At 45.5% G+C, this 15,583-nt stretch overlaps 1 pseudogene across 1 annotated transcript; it reads right to left on the bottom strand.

The window, feature by feature from the left end:
* Positions 1–6,752: 6,752 nt before the first annotated feature.
* On the bottom strand, positions 6,753–14,134 carry LOC308424302 (large ribosomal subunit protein uL14-like; annotated as a pseudogene). The gene is made up of 2 exons: positions 13,948–14,134; positions 6,753–7,162 (listed from the first exon to the last, which is right to left on the bottom strand). The product of its transcript is annotated as a large ribosomal subunit protein uL14-like (transcript).
* Positions 14,135–15,583: the final 1,449 nt, after the last annotated feature.

Here is a 15,583-nt window from a genome sequence, read left to right as displayed (position 1 = left end):
ATGAAGGAGCATAAATCTGACCCCACAGACAGTGGGAGAGGAGCATTGAGCATTGGTCTGGTTTGTAATCTGACCCCACAGACAGTGGGAGAGGAGCATTGAGCATTGGTTTGGTTTGCTCCGCTTCACTGTTCGCTAACAACGCACACGTATCGTTGAGCTCAGCTCCTGGTAACACTGCCCTTGAGAGAAACTCGACGTGAGGTACCAGTCGGTGAGCCTAACAGTTCCTTCAGGACTGAACGGCAGCTGCTGCCTTGTGCCTGGCGTTGACCTGCTGAAAGAACTGGTTTGTACCTGCTATTTCCTGTGTGCTGTCTGTCTGCCTAGTGGACTGACTGGTCTGCAGCTGCCGAGGCATATTTGGTGTTTGTTATGAGTCTGAGCTGCTACCAAAGAAAATCAAACTCACCCCCAAAGAACCATTGATGAACAGATCCACTTCCCCCAGATCCTAAAACTTTTCCATTACCTCTGCTCGGTGGTGGGCTAGAGGAGAGGTTGAACCTTTACTAAAAATGTTTGCCTACAGATTGTAATGGTTGGAGCTTTTCCTGTGTCTACCCCAGTTCCCAAATAATGACATGGAAGCTTATTTATTTATGAATAATTAGTGCCTAGGCCTTTAGCTAGGCTTTTCCCCATCCAGCTCACAATTCACTTATCCTGTTTATACCAAATCTAAGTTCTGCCACACAGCTAGTCACCTCTCCTCAGTTTTGTAAGCCTGACTTCCTCCGAGTCTAAGTGGCGAATCTCCCACGCCTGACTGTTTCTCAGAGTTCCTAACTCTGACTGTCCCACCCGACAACCTCTCTATTCTGCCTTTTGCTGTAGGCTATTTATTTTACCCAATCAGAAGCTGCCTTAGACAGGCAGGGAAGGACAGAGACACGTCTTCACACAGTGCATTATAAAGATCCCTAGAGTTGATGGATGGCTGAGTAAGTTAGCTCCTCATACCTACATGGTAGAGAGAGAACCAGTGTCCTCTCCACACACAGTAGATGGATGTTTTGTTTTTTAAAAGATTAACCATTACAGTCAGGACTAAAATAGGTTACCTCGGAGTTAGGGAGATGGTTTGTTTTGCCATGTGCCTGCTGCGTGAGCAGAAGAACCTGAGTTCAATCCCTCGCACTCACTTGAAAGCAGGTGCAGCAGGCTGGAGACTAGCATCGACTGCACAGAAACAGACAGGTCCCTGCAGCTCATCAGTCAGTCCAGCAGAGGGCAGCACCCATGGCACCTCTCAGCCACTGAGCACTGTGTAACCTGGATGTATCACTCTTTGCTGAGTGAGAATGTGTGTGAGAACCGCTATTACCGGTATGTGCTGAGGTCTGCACAGACCACTCTGAAAATGTTCTGTGTGTATCTATGTATGCACATGTCAGCGCATGCGGAGGTCAGCAGGCAACTCGAGGGAACCAGTTCTCTTCCACCTTGTGGGTTCCAGGGATTGGACTCGGGGTTGTCAGGCTTGGAGCAAGCTCCTTTACCCACTGAGCAGTCTTGCTGGCTTTGAGATTTTTGATTGTACAGGAATTTCAGTCGGGTCACAGACTCCATTCTGAATCACTCCTGCAGGAGAGGAGTCCTACTGTGCTAAAGAGTAGAATGAACAGAGGCATATGCAGCAGAGCATGCATACATTAAATTAATAAAAGGCAAATATTCAAATCAATAAGTTGGCACAACAAATTGAAAATACATGTCTAAGCTAGAGAAATGGACCAATGGTTAAGAGGGGTTAAAAGTGTTTTCTTCTTCTTTTTCTTCTCAGGTTGGTTCTCCAGAATCACATGGCACACACCTGCCTGTAACACCACTTTTAAGGAATCCTATACTTTCTTTTAACTTCCATGGCTCCTGCACACACGTGGAACACAAATACTCAGAGATGCACATATACACATTAAAAAAACTTAAGATCACACAAGTATCTGTCCAACACAAAGCAATCCACAGCATCTCAAACTGCCAATTGTAGACTATGTTTTAGTAAAAATCTTTCAGGTGTGATGGTGCAAGTTTGAGGTCAGCCTGGGCTACATAATGAGCACCAGGTTAGTCAGGGCTACAGTGTAAGACCCTGTTGACAATCAAACAGAAAGCAAAACTAAACATCAAGAGGGCCGGTGAGAGGGCTCAGCAGGTAAGATGACTGCTTCACAAACCTGATGACCGGAGTTCAATCCCTGGGAGTCACATCAAGGTGAAAGGAGTCAACTCCATAAAGTTATCCTCTGACCTCTACACACACTGTGGCACGTGCTTACATACCATCACACACATACGCCAATACATAACAAACATTAAAGGAATAAAACATAAAGCAATAGATAAAGCCAAAGTCTCTTACCCTGTCTTTATCATCTCGGCTTAGAGCAGTACTTCTCCACTTGTGGGTCTCACCCCTTGGGGTCTGTCTTAGGGTTTTATTGCTGTGAAGAGTCACTATGACCATTGCAACTCTTTTTTTAAAATTATTTTTATTTTATATGCATTGATTTTGCATTCATTTATGTGTGTGTGAGGGGGTTGGATCCCTCTGGAACTGGCATTACAGACAGTTGTGAGGTGCCATGTGGGTGCTAGAAATCAAACCCAGGTTCTCTGGAAGAGCAGCTAGTGCTCTTAACCATTGAGCCATCTCTCTGGCCCCCTATGGCACACAGACAGACATGCTGCTGGAAAAGCAGCTGAGCGTTCCACATGTGGATCTGCAGGCGACAGAAAGAGAGCCACTGGGTCTGAAACCTCAAAGCCCATCCCACTGACACACTTTTTCCAACAAGGTCACACCTACTCCCGCAAGGCATATCTCCTAATTCTTTGGAATAGAGTCACTCCCAGGTGACCAAGCATTCAAGTCTATGAGCCTATTTCGGGTGGGAGACATTCAAACCACTACACTGACTATTTTGGAAAGGATGCTATCAAAGCCTTCAGAGAAAATTTAATTCACAAAAGCTAGGCAGTGGCGCTGCATATCTTTAATCCCAGCACTAGGGAGCCAGAGCCAAGCTGATCTCTGTGAGATTGAGGCCAGCCTGGTCTACATATCGAGGTTTTAGGCCAACCTGGGCTATACAGTGAGACACTGTCTCTCGGGGGAGGGAGGAGAGGAAGAGAGGTGAAGGAGCTGGAAGTGGTACACACACACATAGGAGCCCAGCACTTAGAAGTCTGAAGCAAAGGGGAGCAGAGGGTGGGAGGGACTTGGGAGGATGAGGGGAGGGGGAGGGGAAAGGGGACAGAATCAGGTATTGAAGGAGATGGAGGAAATATACAGAGGGTCAGGAAATTGAACAGAGCTGTGTAGCAGTGGGAGATGGAGAACTGGGGTAGCAACCAGAAAGTCCCAGATTCCAGGAAAGTAAGAGCCTCCCAGGACCCCACGGGTATGACATTAGCTGAAATATCCCATAAAGGGAAGGGAGAACCTGTCCAGACATATCCAGAAGTTAGGCATGGTCCTCCTGGTTGAGGGACCCATCCCTCTCCAAAATTTTAATCCTGAATTTCTTCTATCTAAAGGAAATACTAGGAGGGACAGAGTGGAGCAGAGGCTGAAGGAAAGGCCATCCAGAGACTACCCCGCCTGGGGATCCATCCCACGTGCAGACACCAAACCCAGACACTATTGCTGATGCCAATAAGTGCTTGCTGACAGGAGCCTGAGACAGCTGCCCCTGAGAGGCTCTGCCAGATCCTGACCAGTACAGATGCGGATGCTCAAAGCCAACCATTGGACTCAGCACAGGGACCCCAATGGAGGAGTCAGGGGAAAGAATGAAGGAGCTGAAGGGGCCTTATCTGGCATCAGTGGGAGTGGAGCCCCTTGGTCCTGTGAAGGCTCTATGCTCCAGTACGGTGAGGTGGGAAGGAGTGGGTGGGTGGGGGAACACCCTCATAAAAGCAAGGTAAGGGAAGATGGAATGGGGAATTTGCAGAAGAAAAACTGGGAAAGAGGATAACATTTAAAATGTAAATAAATAAAATATCTAAATTTAAAAAATAAAACATCTTAAAATACCAACAACAACGAAAGGGAAGGAGGAGAAGGAGGAGGAGGAGGAGGAGGAGGAGGAGGAGGAGGAGGAGGAGGAGAAGAAGAAGAAGAAGAAGAAGAAGAAGAAGAAGAAGAAGAAGAAGAAGAAGAAGAAGAAAGTAGTAGTAGTCTGAAGCTTGGGCTGGAAAGATGGCTCACTGGTTAAGAGCACTGGCTGCTCTTCCAGAGGACCTGAGTTCAATTCCCAGCAACCACATGGTGGCTCACAGCTATCTGTGATGGGATCTAATGCCCTCTTCTGGTGTGTCTGAAAACAGCAATAAAACAGGTGGTGTTTTATAACGGCAATAGAAACTCTAGCTAAGACAAAGAGTAATGGAGAAATTGACTTTAAAAGTTAGGTGATGTAGGTCTATAATTCCTTCGCTCAGGAAACTGGAGCACAAGGCATCCTGTCTAGGACAGGTAACAAACTTATGCCTCAAAAAAAAAAAAAAAACAAAAAAACAACAACAACAAAAAAAAGGACAGTGAGATAGCTCAGCAGGTAAAGGAAGAAGCGCTAGGAGAAATGCTGAAAGTTCCAGGCTAACCTGGGTTACATAGTGAGACCCTTGTCCTAAAATACTAAATCATTAATAATAACAATAACAGACTTGGGCTCAATAGAAGAGCACTTGCTTAAGACCCTGGTCCCATTCCCAGAGCAAAAAAGAAAGTGTATCTACTACCTTAGAACATGACAGACGTTTTTTGTTTGCTTGCTTTGTTTCTTGTTTTAAACCGATGAACTAGTCCCAAGGCAGTGACACTAAAAATCTAAAACAAAACAGAAAACCCACTTAGCTCTCTGCTGGCACAGAATTAACAATTGAATATACACACAGTGCACCCCAACACTCCCCCAGCGGTCAGTAGGTGAGAATAAATGAAGAAAGCATTCTGCAGAAAAAGCACATACAGTATTACTGATATAGCCACGTAAATGCCGAGGACATATAGGTGATTGTACTTACTGGTTTTGTGTGTCTACTTGACACAAGCTGGAGTTATCGCAGAAAAGGGAGCCTCAGTTGAGGCAACGCCTCCATGAGATTCAGCTGTAAGGCGTTTTCTCAATTAGTGATCGCTGAGGGAGCGAGGGGTACATTGTGTATATATTCGATTGTTAATTCTGTAATGGCTGAAAACCAGAGGCTGGCAGAATCTTGATATTATCTCAAGGCCCATATTTTGTAAGTGTTCATTCGTCCTCCTCACTAGCCTAGAGGCGAACTGGAGTTGTATCTGATTGGCTGTAGTGAAGAACTGCTGGTTAGCAGCTGGCCAAGTTTTGGCATGCAGGTGCCGTGGTGCATGTGTGGAGGTCAGAGGACAGCTGGTGGGAGCTGTTCTCTCCTTCCACCATGCTGGTCCTGGGGATTGAGCTCAGGTTGACTCTCACTGCGTTCTCGTTTTATTTTCTGAGTGGATCAAAGTCTTTTAGTTCCAGGGATTGAGTTTGTCAGGCTTGTTCAGTGAGTGTTTTTACTCACTGAGCATCTTATATAGACAAGAGGTTTTAATCAGTCCAGGCAATGGTTGCCCACCTTTAATCCCAACCCTCAGGAGGCAGACGCAGGCAAATCTCTCAGTTTGAGGCCACCCTGATCTACATAGTGAATCCCAGAACAGCCAGGGATACACAGAAAAAAAAAAAAAAAAAACTGTCTAAAAACACCAAAAAAGAAAAAGGTCTAATTAGTATGTTTGCTATGGATAAATTGAATGTTTAGAATGATTTTCAGTGCAGGAGGAATTCGCTGAGGTGGGGTTGGGTTCTGGGTCTAGCCCAGTTCCCCATCTTTCCTGGTACTTGGGTGTACAGCCCAGTTCCCTGTCCCCTCTTAACCAGGAGAAAATGTCCTTAATACAAGAGATCAGAGAGCCTCAGGTCAGGCACACCTTCTGCAAGGTTAGCCAGCTGAGATTCCCTACTACTTGGGCTCACCTTCCAAGTAACCTCTTATCTGCAATGTTTCTCCTGCCTAAGCAAAGAAACATTCACCCATCCTAGCACAGGCCAGGAAGAGCTAAGAAGTCGTATTTAAGATGATCTCCCTATCTAAGACAGAGGGGACACATCTCATGTGGTCAGTGCTGGCCCTCACCAGAGTAGGATGCCAGATGTGCAGGCAGAGGAGGGGGTGGACATGGGCAAGGTCTCACTGTCTTCCTAAAACTGGCTCCAGAGTCAGACCACACTGTGCTCAGCTCTGTACTGCCCCAGCTTCAGAGAGCCCCGTGCTCAGGTTAGGACAGGGCTGTCCTGAGAAATCAGGCACTATGTTCCCTGATGTGTGTTTCCCAACAAGCGTCAGTTTCCTAAAACATGCCTAGGGGTGTGTATGTGTTTATGGGTTTTATCTTTATCTTTTTTTTTTTTCTGTTTTTGGATTTTTTCAAGACAGTTTTTGTTTGTTTGTTTGTTTGTTTTTTTCTCTGTGTAGTCTTGGCTATCCTGGAACTAGATCTGTAGCCCAGGCTGGCCTTGAACTCATAGAGATCCACTTGCCTCTGCTTCCCCCATGTGCCATACCACTGGCTATGGGTTAGTATGGGTTAGATCCTACATGTTTCTCTCTCTCTCTCTCTCTCTCTCTCTCTCTCTCTCTCTCTCTCTCTCTCTCTCTCTCCCCTCAGAGCAAAGAAATATAATGAATATATTTTAATATATATTTTTAATGAATATATTTCACAAATGCACCGAGAATTGAGCAATGCTTCCTGCATTGGATGCAATCCTGGGCCCCAAGTCTGCACACTCCTTTGCAACTGGACCTGTGACAGCAGAACCTTTCATCTCACCTTTATTGTTTATTATGACCCCCGCATTATCTTCAAATAAATGAACTCCCATCTATGCTTCGACATGACTTTCATTGTTGAATCACCACTGCCAGGTGGAGCTTACTCTGAGTTCTGGTTTGCTGTTCTTAACTGTGGCTGTCACCATGTCACCCACACCAGCAGCAGGAAGTTTGTTCAGCCGTCCCTTGATTCCCTCACAAGTTTTTGGCTCCTGCGTTGTCAGCACAGCTGATCGCGGCTCCTACCGGAAGACCCAAGGAAATCAGAATTTCGCTCCGGAGGACCCACCACATCCTTACTTCGATATCTCAAGCATCTAGGTAGAATCCTCCTCCAAGGCTCTTTAGTGAAAAGCTTGGTTGCCAGCTTGTGGCATTATTGGGAAGTGGTGAGACCCACTGAGGGTGTAACCAGGACAGCAGTGTCCGCAGCACAGCGAAAGCTAGCTCTGTAGGACAGGATGGGAAAGATCGCGGGGACTAACGAAAACACCCAAAAGCTCCCTGCCAGACACAAGGTTTACTGAAACTTAGGAAGTCTGTGGCGCATGCTGGACCAGCACTTTTCTCCCAGCAGTCCGTTTTTTATTGCCCTGCTCACCACAGCAAGAGAAGCGTTAAACTGCCTAAGCAGCCGCATCCTTCGCATCTTTCGCTTGCCAACTAGCTTTGCCTCCGGATGATCAGCGTTCTAAGGAAGAGCTGACTTAGCCTGTGTGGGAAGTAGCTCCCCTCTTCTGACAATGCTACTCATCTGGCTCCCATGGAGGTAAGAGAACTTCACCTCCTCTGGCTTCAGCCGGCCTGCCGTTGTTCCCCTTCACTGCCCGAGAATCTTGGGAACAGAAAGAGCACTTTAGGGACTTTGCAGTTAATACCACTGCCTTGTTTTTCTCAACGATCATACCTGGGGCCTCATGAGAAGCAGCTAAGTTATTGGAGTGCGTCCTTTAGGGAATCTGGGATACCAGCCCGGACCTCTCTGCTTTCTGACTGACATGGACAGACTCCTCTGCCAGTTTCGCTGCTGACCCACGCAGAGCCAAGAGATCTGCGGCTCAGACCTCTCATGAGGAAAACCAAAGCAAATTCTTCCTCCTTTAAGACGGATGAGCTCAGTGTTTTAGCGCAGCAACAGAAAGCCGGCTAATGCAGTCTCTTGAGCTCATTGTAACTGTCTGGGATAGGATAGAAACAGCTCACTTCTGCCTTCCTAGGAGGGCCTGGCTCAGCTGGCAGATGCTTGCTTAGCCTCCAGCGGAGCCCTGCGTTTAATTTCCAGCATCGTGGAAAACCAAGCACTGTATACTTGTTACTCCCGGTACTGGGGAGGCAGAGGCAGGAGGAGCAGAAGAATACGATGGCTTCATAATGAGTTTGAGCCAGCCCGAACTCCACGAGACCCTTTCCCAAAATACAAAACAGAAACAAGTCACAGAGAGTGTTCCGACTGTATTATTTGGCATGTAACTCCTAGCCCCTGGTTAACCACTCCCACCACCCACCGAAGCCGTCGTCCACATCGCATGGCTATGCATCCAAAGAATTGCTTATCTTTGTTTTTTTCAGTTCCTCTCATTATGGTTGAAATATGCATAGCACACAGTCTGCCATTTTTTTTTAATGGGGGAGATATAGGTTCCAGTTCACTGGTGTTGGTGTGCAGCTGTCTCTGTCTGTAATTCTGTCCATCCCACAAGAACTGAAACTCCCCTGTGGCGTCACCTCCTGCTCCTCCCAGCTCCTAGCAAGTCACTTAGTGGCATCACACTGCTCCTGTCTTTTTGTGGCTGGCTTATTTCACTTTACAGAGTATCCCTAATTCTCATTAGCACAGTCAAACATATCAGAACTCCTTGTTTCACGACTGGTCAGTATTTTATACTGTGGGCACCCAGCATCTGGCTTATCCATTCACCTGTCAATGGGCACTTAGATTTTGTCCAAGTTTTATATATTGTAACTGACAATACTGTGGAACTTGGATATGCAAATATTTCCTCAAACCCCCACTTTCAGTTCTCAAAGTTGTGGGAAGCAAACTAAAGCACTAAGTGAGAAGGTTATGTTCCCTGCCCTACCGTGGCTCAGGCTTCCTGGGCAGGCCACTCTCTCAGTTGCATCCTGGGAGTAATCTAGAATCCCTGGCTGCATGTCCCCATCACACTAACACCTACAAAGATACAGTCTGGCCATGAGAACATTCCCAATTTTACATTCCACCTCCTGGGGTGGGGGATACATTTCCAATGCTCTCTTCTACCAAAGTTCCAGTCCTTTCAAATGGCTCCTGACCAGGAATTCTCTGGGAGCTGTGTTTGGAAAGGATAGGCGTCTCCATCCTACACCACAGACTCCTGTTTTCAGAGGACATTTTGAAAACAGGCATTAGGGAGTATAATTACAGAAGATACAATGTACTCTTTTTCTGTTGTTTTGTTTGGGGACTAGGGTTAGGTAGCCCAGACTAGCCTTGAAAACTTGATCCTCATGCCTCGGTTTCCCCAGTGCTGGAATTACAAGCCCAAACAACCACACAGTTGTGTCCCATGGTTGTCCATCTCAATATGCCACAGGTGGTTTTCCCCACAGCACCTGTGGGTAGATGTGGCAGTTATACATTTGTTGCTTTGGCCAACTGTCCCTCCATTACCTGTTCTGCCAGAGGTCCTTTAAGGTAGTGGTTTTCAACCTTCCTAAAGTTGTGATCATTTAAAGAAGTTTCTCACGTTGTGGTGACCCCCAACCATAAATAAACACACATAGGATATCTGGTAGGTGACCCCCCCTTCAAGGGTTTCGACCCACAGGTTGAGAACAGCGGCTTTAAGAGGGTCTGTCTGTAAGAGAACGTTTTGTCAGTAGATGGCGCTGCAGAGCCACCGCAGCAGGAAGGAACTTATGGGGAGTTTGTTTTACTCTCCTCTACTGCCAGGAGCACACGCATTGGCTATCTGTTCCTGCCTTGTCCCGGCTGCATGTCCCCATCACATTAACACCCACAAAAGTACAACCCTAGCCAGAGCCACCTTGAACAGTGTCCCATCGAGGACACTGCCCATCTCAGCTGGCTCCGACATTCGTGACTCGACATTCGAGTCTCAGCTTCTGCTCACCAGCACCCTCCATGACCGGGTCTTGCACCACTCCGAGTACTCGGTATTGCTTCTACTAAGTCGAGCCTTGGTAGCACAGTAGACGTCTTATATTTTTATACATGTCTGCTAACAGACTTACAGCACAGCCTCAGGAAGAGTCCCTGCTTCCAATTTGTTTCTTTGGGTACCTTCCCTCAGCCTTAGGTTAGTCCTTGCATCATTTTGTTTAAAGTGCAGGAGACTGAACTCAGGACCTTGTGCGGTTACCACTGAAGGACAGCAGGCTTTCCCAATATCCTTTACTCCTTAGTAGCTGCTCCGGTGCTAAGTTGGTCTGTTTTTTCACCTTTCCTAGAGACAAGGTCTCATAAGTAGCCCAGGCTGGCCTTGAACTTACCATGATTCTCCTACCTCTCCTTTGAAGTGTTTGGGTTGCAGGCATGAGCCACTACACCTACTAAACTGGTTGTTTTATTTTAACATTTCCTCGGTAACTGGGCGGGGTGAGGTATCCCTGGCCTCAGGTTAAACTACACTTTGAGTTCCAAAATAGCCTAGGGTCACAGTAAAAAAACAAAAACAAAAACAAAAAACAAAACAACAACAACAACAACAAAAAAAAAACCAAAACGGAATTAATGATATAATTACATAATAAAGTCCCTCTTTCAAATTACCGAGTGGTTTCAGTATTTGGAGGAACTGTAACAGACAGTTTAGAAGTTTGCATGGTTTCCATCTGGGCTTTCATGAATGAACAAAGCTGTCTTGGATGTTTTCGCCTGTGGGAAGATGTGTTTTCATTATTCCTGATAAACACTGCGGACCAGAGATGCTGCACCCTGCCGTGAGAATGTCTGCTTTGTGTGGGGATTGCCAAGTCGTTTCCCATAGCCGCTGCACCATCTGACGGACGTTTCTCTCAGAAATGATCACTCACTCTAAGCAGAGGTGTAGGTACTGTTCCTTCATGATTAATGCTAAGAATCTTCTCCCTGCTCCCTCAGCAGCTGAGTAATTTTGTAACTTTGTTTAAATCTTTTAGCCTGTCTGACTCATCTTGTTTATTTACATTTGGATTTTTGAAACATCAGCCTTAGCTGTCTTAAAACTCACTATGTAGACCAGGCGGACTTTGAACTCACAGAGATCCACCTGCCTCTCTGAGTGCTGGGGTTAAATGAATGTGCCACCATGCCTGTCTTAGACCCATCTTGTAATGAATCTCTCAATCTTTCTTCCCCCCCCACCCCCCTCTGCCCCTCCCTCTGTACAACAGGATCTTGTTATAATAGTCTAGGTTGGCCCAGGCTGTCCTCAAATTTCATGGCAATCACCCTGATTCAGCCTCCCAAGGACCACAATGACAGGGTCAGGCCACTATGCCTGGCTTCCTAGGAATCTTTAATGGTTACTCAGAAAAAGAGAATATAACTTTTGTGAAATCCATGGTGTCTTTTTTTCTTTTTATATTCTAAGATGCCTATCATAAAGTTGTGAGGCTCTACCCCCATTTCTCATTCTAGTTACTTTCTTGATTGATGTTTGTGATCTGCTTTGAGTTAACTTTTCTTTTCTTTCTTTCTTTAAATGAAATGCTTCACAAATCTGTGTGTCATCCTGTGCAGGGGCCATGCTAATCTTCTCTGTATTATTCCAATTTTAGTCTCTGTGCTGCTGAAGCGAGCTCTGTTCAGTTAACTTTTCTACAGTGTTAAATAAGAAAAGTTTACATTTTCCCACTCAAGTGCAACCTCCCCCCAGGATCTTGGTATTTTTTAAAATGGTTGCTTCCAGGATACCTCACAGACACCCAAATCTGAAGATTCTGGTGTTCTTTATATACATGACAAGGTATTTGCATGTTTCCTACACACCGCCTCCTGTTTATCTTTATATACCTAACACAACATAGACACTAGAAAAGCAGTCGATATACTGTATTGTTTACAGGACAATGACTATGGATAAAAGTCTTTCCATGTACAGTGAAGATGGACATTTTAAAAATCTTTTATCCCATGACTGGCTAACTCTGGATAAAGGGTCAGTGTCTTACATTTGCAGTTCCTTTCATTGCGGGGGAGGGGGAGAACCTAAATTACCTGGCTAACTGTGGTGGTTTAAATATGCTTGGCCCAGGGAATGGCACTATTTGGAGGTGTGGCCTTGTTGGAGTGGGTGTGTCACTGTGGGCACGGGCTCTAAGACCCTCATCATAGCTGCCTAGAAGCCAGTCTTCTTGTTGCCTTCTGAGGAAGATGTAGAACTCTCAGTTCCTCCCATACCACGCCTGCCTGGATGCTACCATGTTCCCATCTTGATAATAATGGACTGAACCTCTGAACCTGTAAGCCAGCCCCAATTAAATGTTGTCCTTCTAAGAGTTACCTTGGTCATGGTGTCTGTTCACAGCCATAGAAACCCTAACTAAGACAGTAACTTTGTCAAAAATGAATTGATCTTGTATCTTCTTCACTTCCACTGACCCCTGTATCTGTTCTTAGAACACCGTTTCTACTTTGCAGTTGTCAGGTAGTGTGAGAACTCTTAGTCACTATTCATTCACTGTGAAAAGACACCTAGGCAGAGCTCTGGGTGATCTTCCAGAGGACTCAGCCTCAATTTACAACACCCATATAGTGGCTCACAATCTTCTGTCGCTCCAGCTGTCTTAGTCAGGGTTTCTATTCCTGCACAAACATCATGACCAAGAAGCAAGTTGGGGAGGAGAGGGTTTATTCAGCTTACATTTCCATATCGATGTTCATCACCAGAGGAAGTCAGGACTGGAACTCAAGCAGGTCAGGAAGCAGGAGCTGATGCAGAGACCATGGAGGGATGTTACTTACTGGCTTGCTTCCCCTGGCTTGCTCAGCCTTCTTTCTTATAAAACCCAGGTCTACCAGCCCACGGATGGCACCACCCACAATGGGCTGGGCCCTTCCCCCTTGATCACTAGTTGAGAAAATGCCTTACAGCTGGATTTCATGGAGGCATTTCCCCAACTGAGGCTCCTTTCTCTGTGATTAATTCCAGCTTGTGTCAAGTTGACACAAAACCAGCCAGTACACCAGCTCTACAGATTCAACACGCTCTTCTGGCCTCCTCGGGTGCTGCAATCATGTGGCACACTGACATACACCCAGAGAAAACATTCATATACATTTAAAATGACAGGGAAAGACGCACACTGGTTTCTGGTTGAAGCCTATGTAGTCCGTCACAGGAGTTGGCAAGGCAGTGGGCGTGCATGTGGGGGTGGAGTGCAGAAAGTGGGTTGACAACTGGTTGTCACATAGTTTTGACTGGGAAACAGAGTCTAACGTAAACAGGTAGAACTCAAGACAATCCCCACAACCTCCAAAACATGACCAGCAGCTGAAGACCAAGTATCCCAACCAACTTGTGAGCCTATATGTAACTTTTAGTTCTCAAAACATAATTTCTCAGGCTGGAGAGATAGCTCAGTGATTAAGAGCACTGACTGCTCTTCCAGAGATCCTGAGTTCAAATCCTAGCAACCACATGGTGGCTCACAACCATCTGTAATGAGATCAGATGCCCTCTTCTGGTGTGTCTGAAGACAGAGACAGTGTACCCACATACATAAAATAAATAAAATTAAAAAAAAAACAAAAACAAAATTTCTCCTGGGTCCAAGAACTGCCTTAGCCGCCACCCATGTCTGGCAATCCGAGTGAGACCCCTAGACCTCCATATGTGCTGTGGCACAGGTGCCCGCCCATCATATACACAAATAAATTTAATTTCTATAGAGAGAATTTCTCCTAACTGCATTCTTTTTAAAAACTGACCAACTATTCAAGTTCCTTTGCATTTTCTATTTCTATAAAAATCCTCCTGTGATTTCTTTCTTTCTCTCTTTTCTTTTTACTTAAGCAGTCTTTAATGAAAGTCCTGCATGCAGCACCTTTGTTCCCATCATTTCTTCCCTGTATTTGCCCTTCTCCTGACCTACTTGTCGGGACGTGGCTTTCCTTTCCAGGATCTTCTTGCTGGTCCTTGTCCAGCATTAGTCTTTTCCCCCTGGACTCGTTAGATGTATATGGCGTATTTCTTCCTGCACACCTGGGCCACTTTGCCATCTGCTGGTCTTTGTAGTGTCCTCGAACAACCTGAACTTCAGTATCCTTTTGAACAGGCATAGACTGGACATTATACTTGTCTCAGCTCTTTGGGAAGAGGGAAAGAAATGATCCTTTTCCGAATGTGAGAAGATGCATTGAAACACCATCTGCAGTTCTTGCTTTGGTTGGAGTCATGAAGGGATTGAATTTCATTTTGGTGGCTGCAATCTCCCTCCTGGGATTTCTAGCCAAAGTATACTAGATCTAGAGACCAATTTGAGAAGAATTGACTTTTTTTTTTAATTTCATTTGGGGGGCTGGAGAGATGGTTCCGTGTTTAAAAGCACTTGTTGCTTTTGCAAAGGACCTGGGTTCAATTCCCAGTTCCCACATACTGTCTCACAACTACCTGTTTCAGGGGACCCAACAGGCATACATGACAAACACAAATGATCTGCGTGCAAACAAAATATCCATATACAAAGTAAATAAATTAAAAAATTAAAAGATTCATTTATTTTTATTTTATGTATGGGTGTTTTATCTGAATGTCATTTATGTGCATCATATATGTGCAACGACCACAGAGGTCATAAGAGGTCATTTTATCCCCTAGGATTGGAGTTACGGGTGACTATGAGTTACAGTTACAACACCCATATGGGTGCTGGGAATCAAACCCAGGACCTCTGGTAGAGCAGTAAGTGCTCTTAAGTGCTGAGTCATCTCTCCATCCTCAAGCATTGACTTCTTTATAGTACCTTCTTTCAGTTCATGTTTAGTTTCTCTTAGCATCAGTGTATAGATCTTATATTTATCCCTATGTTCTTTTAACACTATTAGAACATTCTGTGATTGTTGTATGTGTCCTGTGTGTGTGTGGGCACACAAATGTGCCCTGGTGCCTGTAGGACAACTTGGCAAGTTATTTCTCTCTTTCCACTTTTCCTCATGTGCTGATTAGGTTTTTGCTGGCTTGACACAAACCAGTCACCTTGGAATTGAGTGGCCTGTGGGATGGTCTGTAGGGGATTCCTATAATTGCTAACTGATGTGGGAGGGACCAGACTGGTGGTGACATCCCTTGACAGGTGGTCCTGGGCTACAGAAGAAAAGTAGCTAAGCAGAAACCAGAGGAAGCAAGCCAGGAAGCAGCAGTCTGCTGTGGTCTCATCCTTCAGTGACAGACAGTGATTGGAGAGTTAAGCCAAACAAACCCCTTTGCTTCCCAGGTGGTTTTCGTCATGGCATTTATCACAGCAGTGGAAAGTGAATGGAGACACGTGGGTTCTGGGGATCTAACGCAGGCATCAAGCTTGTGCGGCAACAGCTTTATCCACTGAGCCATCTTACCGCCCTTTGGACGTTCTACAGTTTATTAGGTGTTATTATAAGTAACAGAGGGAGGCAGAGGCAGGAAGATCATCACAGGTTTGAGGAAAGCCTGGTCTACAGTAAGTCCCAGGCTAGCCAGCTACATAAGACCCTGAAGATAATGATTTTAAATTTCATTTTTAAAAATCATTT

This window comes from Micromys minutus (assembly GCF_963924665.1).
Source record: "Micromys minutus genome assembly, chromosome: 9".
NCBI lineage: Eukaryota > Metazoa > Chordata > Mammalia > Rodentia > Muridae > Micromys > Micromys minutus.
This window is presented reverse-complemented; position numbering and strand designations above follow the sequence as displayed.